The following is a 7,479-nucleotide window of genomic DNA, read 5'->3' as shown; positions in this document are numbered from 1 at the left end:
TTGTCAAATAGATATAATTGTAATTGGCTTATCTCCATTTCCTCTGAAAAGTAAATGCAGGATGGGCTTGAAACCTGAAGGGAAAAAAAAAAACCCTTCTGACACATTTTCAAATTAAAGGCCTGGAATATGGTTAGATTAAAAGTAGACCTTTGTCCCGTGCTTAGCATTTGTGCTTTCTTAACTTCACTTGCACAGTCAATTTAAAGCATGTTGTCTTGTCCCAATACCGCAAGGGATTAGGTTCACACCACTTTTGGGGTTCCTATGGCTTAACTTCCATGAATTAAATTTGAGGATTGAAATTACCTGATGGGAATTAAACAGGAAGTCACACAAATTTTCAAGGTCTCATTTAGAGGACTTATTTTTCTAAAAGAGGAAGGAGGAAAAAGAGGATGGAGGAAAAGGGGAAGAGAGGGAGAAATAAAGAAGAGAAAAGAGTGAGAGAGAAGAGAGGAAGGGAAAAAGAGAGGGGAAAAGGGGAGAGAAACATAAAGAGAAAGTGATAGAGGTTGTGGGAGAAAAGGGGAGAGAGAGAAGATACAACTAAAAAATAGATAAGTCTGTCAGCACTGGCTAGCTGGAGCTATTCTATGTTCCAAAGAGTTTCATGTCTGGAGCAAATATTCTCCTTCTGGAGAGAAAGCTCTCATTTTCCTGAGACTAAGGAAAATTGATAGATCTTAAAGAAAAGAGCTTGGAAGATCTTTTCCCTATGAAGGTTCCTCTTACCTCTACAACCCAGTCCAGTGATTGATTGTATTGGAGAGTCTGTATTTTTTTCTAAAATAGCTTTATCAAGGAAAACTTTAGGATTTTAAAAGAGCTATGCCAGTACCTGCTCATCCTTAAATAACTTCTGGTTAACATGATTATGTGAGAGGTTCTAAACAAATATAAGTCCCCTGAGGAAGTTATTAAAGATGAAAAGGACCATAGGAAATAGCAGAATGAAGAAAGAAGAGAATTAAAGTTCTCTGTCTCATAAAGGATGACACAAGAAGCCAAGACCTGAAGCAAGAGTCACTCCATAGGTCGAGGCTTCCTGGTTGGGAGAAGGAAATTGAACCAAGGCTAACATAATTAGAGGTTGGAGGATCCCACAGGAGACTGTCACCAAGCATCTCCATCTCCACTAGGGTTGAGCAAAAGGTCGAGACTTGGGACTGGAGTCTGAAGTCAGATCTCTGTTGGATGCCTACACAAGGACATAGGCAAGACCAGTGCAACACGATGGAGAAGTCTGTAATGGGAATGTAAATTTTTAAGATCTTCCCTGCCCCTAGGCTAAAGTGCACCTGGAGCCTGGGGTGGGAGGCTTGTTTTTCAGTAGATATTTCTTGATTGGCCAGTGAGTCAATAAGGTTGTTACATTCTCTGAGCCAGAAGAAGGCTATATAAGCCCTGATGTGTAGCTTTGTTTTGGGGCTCACTTTGAGAAGTGTTCTGTGATTTGATCAGATGAAACTCTGGGAAGCCGTTGTCCAGAGGCCCCCAGCTTTGAAACTCAGATGTTGTTTGGTATGGATGTAATGGTTGGACAGTTTGGAAATCTGTCTACTTGATCTGTTTCTCTGTCTTGATAATTCTGTCTGTATACTTTGAAGTTCAGGGTGCTGACCTTTTTCCCCTAAACTAGGTAAATGATACATATTTGACTGATTAAAGTAAGCTTGCTAACCCATTTTGAGTTGCTTTCCTTTAACAAAGCAGATCTAATAACCTGTGTTGGAAGACACCCTGGGGACACTGAGGTGCTTGCTGCTACAAAGTCACAGAAACTGCCAATTGTAGTGGTGAATGGGACTCAGCACCAATGAGGCATATAGATCCAAGACTTTGGCTAGCACTATAATTCTAGGCCAAGCTCAGGAAAAAGGGCAAGCCTAGTCTCAGTCAATCTGCAATGCAGTTGTAGCAGCAAGCACCCCAGCATCCCCAGGGTGGCTGCCAACACAGGTTCTTGGATCTGCTTTGATAAAGGAAAGCAACTCAAAATGGGTTAACAAGCTTGCTTTAATCAGTCAAACATATATCATTTACCTAGTTCAGGGGAAAAAGGTCAGCATCCAGAACTTCAGAGTATACAGACAGAATTATCAAGACAGAGAAACAGATCAAGTAGACAGATTTACAAAATGTCCAACCATTACATCCATACCAAATCAACATCTGGGTTTTTCAAAGCTGGGGGGCTCTCAACAACGGCTTCCCAGAGTTTCATCTGATCAAATCACAGAACACTTCTCACAGTGAGCCCCAAATCAAAGCCTCACATCAGGGATTATATAGCCTTCTCCTGGCTCAGAGAATGTAACAACCTTCTGGACCCACTGGCCAATCAAAAAGTATCTACTGAAAAACAAGCCTCCCACCCCAGGCTCCAGGTGCACTTTAGCCTAGGGGCAGGGAAGATCTTAAAAATTTATATTCCTATTACAGCAGTCACTACAAGACATCAGTTTCCTGTTGAAGTTAGGGCAAAACTTAATCCTGGTACAATGCTGTCCCACTCTAGGATAGTGGTAAAAGATGTTATGTGCCACCCCACCATATGTAACCGTGTAGTTAGATCCTGACTGTCACAAAGTCCTAAGCCAAGAACTAAAGACATGAGCAAACAGATTAGAATTTTTACTACAATGAAGAAATAATACAGGTCACTTAATCTTTCTGTGTCTCAGTTTCCTTATCTGTAAAATAGGGATAATAATAGTGTCTACCTCACACAGTTATTATGAGAATCAAAGGGCTAAATCAAAGCACTATATAAATTCTAGCTATTATTATTTAAAGCCCTGTTGTCTTCAGGAGTCAAAAAAGAAGTGAAGACAGACAAACAGGTCCTAGGTGGATGCTAGATTGTTTGATTTAAGATAGTAATAAAAAGAAGAGGAAAAGAAATATACTTGTCAAGATAATGAGGAAGAGGAGCTGTGAGCTCTTCTACCCAGCGTGCACTTGCCTCCCCCCTGCCTCCAGGGGCAGCACCACCTCCTCTCTTCTCTTAAGGGTTTAAACTTGCCACTTCAAAGCTTGCCATGGATGATGATATTGCTGCTCTCATTTTTGACAATGGCTCTGGAATGTGCAAAGCTGGCTTTGCAGGAGACGATGCCCCTCGGGCTGTCTCCCCTTCCATTGTTGGGCACCCCAGACATCAGGGTGTGATGGTGGGTATGGGCCAGAAAGACAGCTATGTGGTGAATGAGGTCCAGAGAAAGAGAGGTATTCTGACCCTGAAGTACCCCATTGAACATGGTATTGTCACCAACTGGCATGACACGGAGAAGATCTGGCATAATAGTTTCTACAACGAGCTCCGTGTGGCCCCTGAAGAGCACCTTGTGCTGCTCACAGAAGCCCCCCTGAACCCCAAAGCCAACAGAGAAAAGATGACTCAGATTATGTTTGAGACTTTCAGTACCCCAGCTATGTACTTTGCCATCCAGGCTGTGCTGTCCCTGTATGCCTCTGGTCGTACCACTGGTATTGTGATGGACTCCAGTGATGGTGTAACCCACACTGTGCCCATCTATTAAGGTTATGTCCTTCCCCACGCCATCCTCCATCGGGATCTGGCTGGCCGTGATCTGACGGACTACCTCATGAAGATCCTGACCAAGAGAGGATACAGTTTCACCACCACAGCTGAGAGGGAAATCGTGTGTGACATCAAGGAGAAGCTGTGTTATGTAGCCCTAGACTTTGAGCAGGAGATGGGCACGGCTGCATCCAGCTCCTCTCTGGAAAAGAGCTATCATCTCCCTGATGGTCAGGTTATCACCACTGGCAACGAGAGGTTCTGGTGCCCAGAAGCTCTCTTCCAACCATCTTTCTTAGGTATGGAATCCTGTGGAATCCACGAAACTATCTTTAACTCAATCATGAAGTGTGATGTTGACATCCGTAAGGATTTGTATGCCAACACTGTGTTGTCAGGTGGTACCACAATGTACCCAGGCATTGCTGACAGGATGCAGAAGGAGATTACAGCCCTAGCTCCCAGCACAATGAAAATCAAGATCATTGCCCCGCCTGAGCACAAATACTCTCTCCGGATGTGGATCAGCAAGCAGGAGTCTGATGAATCTGGGCCCTCCATTGTCCACTGCAAATGCTTCTAAATGGACTTTGTGGGGTTTTTTTTGTCAAAGGGTGTGACATAATGACATGATAATTGCCCCAAAAAAGAGATGAGATTGTCATGGCTTTATTTGTTTTTGTGGGTTTTTTTTCTTGGTGCTTGACTCAGGATTTAAAAACTGGAACGGTGAAGGTGATGAGCAGTCTAGGTATGTTGGAGGCAAATATCCCCAAAGTTCTCCAGGGCGTCTTCAGGACTCTGATTGAACATTTTTTTAATAGTCATTCCAAATACCGTCTAATGCATTGTGACAGTTACAGGCCTCTGTGAAGGCTGTCAAGGAGCGACATAACAGATCCCGAGGGGGAGGGGAGGGAGGAGGTACTAGTATGGCTGTAAGTGTAAATTACATAATCCTTAAAAAAAAAAAAAAACCTTTTTGTGTCTTCTGCCTTAATACTTGTTCCTTTTTTTTTAATTGGCAGCCATATGGAATGGCTCCCTAAATTCCCTCCCTGCCCCCAACATAGATGTGAATGAGGACTTTTATAGTCTCCCTGTGAGTTTTGAGATTGGTGCCAGTACTTGGGGGAGGGGAGGAGCTTTACCTGTACACTGACTTAAGACCAGTTCAAATAAAAGTGCACATGTTAAAGAAAAAAAAAAGATATGAGGAAGAGGAAAGAACTTAATACTTACCATAAATGAGGCACATTAGGAGAATGTCCAAATATAGAGGAAGGGATGGGCAGAGCATGGCTCTCAGGAATCTCATTATTGTCTGTATCTGGAGAAGGAAGCTGAACACAGATATCCACACAAAGAGTTCAGTGTAGAACATTAAAATCAACAAGGAAACAGAGATGGAGAGGGAAGAACAGTGTTTAAGACAGAGGGTAGAATTAGGGAAGAAATAGTGATGCCACACACACACACACACATACACTCACAAATAAAATAAACTCTAACTAGAGAGGACAGGTTATAAAGGGGAGATTAAAAGGAAAGAAAGAAAAGGTAGGATCATAATTCAGAACGAGGTGAAGCAAGAAAAAGCTAAGAAATAGGAACAGATCATTATGATTATAAAGCACTAGTGTTCATCCCAATCCCCTTTCACTATTTCTTTGTAAAAATAGGGAGGTGAGGGACAAAGAGGAAACATTATAATAAGACTTGATGAAAGAAGAAAAAAGTCCCTGATATTCAGAACCATTTATATAAATGATATGAACTTGCCCATAAAGCAAAAGAGGAAGGCAAGATGGATTAAAATAAAGAATACAGCAATATGTTGTTTATAAAAAATACTCTGGAAAGTTAATGATTCACAAGGAAAAATTGAAAGTTTCTACCATCAAAGACCTTATGTTCACCAAGGGGAGATAGTATTACAACACATATACATATAAACACCAACAAAATAAACATGTAAAATATATACAAGACAGTAAGTGGTAATTTTAGGGGAAGAGAGTAGCAGCACCTGGGAATTGGGAATCAGAACAAGCTTCAGGTAGGGGGTAGCATTTGAGTTGAGCTTTGAGGCAAATGGGGGATTTTAAGAAGTGAAGATCAGAAGATTGTACATCCCCCACATGGGAAGTATATCCCACCTTTGCCCATATTGGTATGGGTATTGCCCATACCTTTGCAAAGGTGAGAAAACAAAAGATGAAATTTTGTGCAAGAGAAATAGCAAGAATGCTATTTTTTACATGGAGCAAAGACTATGTGAAAGGGCATAATGTATAGTACTGGAAAGATTACAATGGTGCTGGGCTATGAAAGGACTGCACGTGACAAATGGAGGAGTTTGTGTTTGAATGTAGAGGTAATAGAGTGTAACCAGAGTTTATTGAACAAGGGAATGCCATGGCCAGATCTGTACTTTAGGAATCTTACTTTTGCAGCTGTGTGGAAAATAGATTGGAGGGGAAGAGAGAGTGGAAGTAGAGAAACCAATTAGGAGGCCACTGCATAGTCCAGGTGGGAAGTTACTGGGGGTTCCTGAGCTAGGATGGAGATTATATGAGTAGAAAGAAGAGAAAGATATGAGAGATGTTGTAAAGATAGACTCATCAAACTCACTAGATATGTAGGGTGAGTGAGCATAAGGACCTGAAAACCATTCCAGTAGTAAATTTTGGTGATTGAAAAGAAGGTGGTGCCCTAGACAGAAATAGAGAAGGTCAGAAGAGGGATGGATTTGGGGGGAGAGATAATTGTTCTATCTCACAGACTTTTCCCCTTGTTAATACATCTTTCATACGGTAGCTGGCAAAACTATACCCAAGATCCACTTTGCCTCTTGGGACTCTGCTTGGAGTACAAAAACATATATACTCTGTGATGAAAATAACTGGTAAATTCCATGGCGCCTAGTTTCTCTGTCTTGCTGTGTTCCACTCCTCTCTTTTTTGTACTGAAAGCTTGTATTGATCAAACATTCATGGTATATACAGTATTGTATTCACATGACTTTGTATGACAACTAACTCCTTTACCCTATGAATTCAAAGTCCCATCTTTCCCCTTTTGGATTTGGACTTTACTCATTCATTATGTTCATCCATTGGACAGAGTTTGACCTAAGCCTGCATTTTGCCCATATACCCAAGTATCAGTGGGACTTAAGAAATAATGGACAATAAAATGGGTGGACATAGACAAGGTTTCCTCCTTTTAGGACTTCACTTGGAAAGTTCTGAAACCTTTCTAGACAATTCAACCCTATGTCATAGATTTTCAGGGAACTGGTAAGAAATATTGAATAAGCTTCAATATGTCTCATGGGAGATATGCTGAAATGACTCTTTTGCCCTGGTCATTCTGAAAAGGAAATGGGAATATATGTATACATTGTAATGTATTTAATCACTAATATAATTTATTAATATATAAGTACCTATATTTTTATTATTTTTTCTTTTTTGCCTTTTTGCTAAGTAAATTGTTATGTTTAAAAGCTGAAAGTATCATTATAATGTATGACTGGTTGTATAAATAGAAATGCATTAGTGGAGGTCTCAAGAGTTGCAGTGTATTTCCCTTAATAAAGTTACCTCCAAGATGATGAGAAAATTGGAGTGTAATCTTGTGATGGTGATCTATCACTGGGAAAATAGTCCTGGCAGAGGCAAGAGCAGGTTGGAGTAAGCCAGTCAACCCAAAGAGTGAATAGTTGTTCACATGTGTCTGGGAAAGATGTAAAGTCCTTTCCAAAGTGTAAACCACGTACACCATTATCATTATACTCAGTCCTGATTTGGTTCACTCTCTAGACCTCACCTCCTCAGCAGCAGCCTTACCCTTGGAGAGACCTTTGTCCTGAAGTCCACTCTCCTGATTGGTGAGTCTCTAATCCAGACCAGCATTTCATGAGGAAC

General features: G+C 41.1%; 1 pseudogene; it reads left to right on the top strand.

Annotated features, from left to right (window-relative positions):
• Positions 1-2,939: 2,939 nt before the first annotated feature.
• On the top strand, positions 2,940-4,130 carry LOC138162152 (actin, cytoplasmic 1 pseudogene; annotated as a pseudogene).
• Positions 4,131-7,479: the final 3,349 nt, after the last annotated feature.

The sequence above is a fragment of the Petaurus breviceps genome, unplaced genomic scaffold (assembly GCF_028583685.1).
Source record: "Petaurus breviceps papuanus isolate PSGF00001 unplaced genomic scaffold, PetGlider_PUasm1.0 186, whole genome shotgun sequence".
Lineage (NCBI taxonomy): Eukaryota > Metazoa > Chordata > Mammalia > Diprotodontia > Petauridae > Petaurus > Petaurus breviceps.
This window is presented reverse-complemented; position numbering and strand designations above follow the sequence as displayed.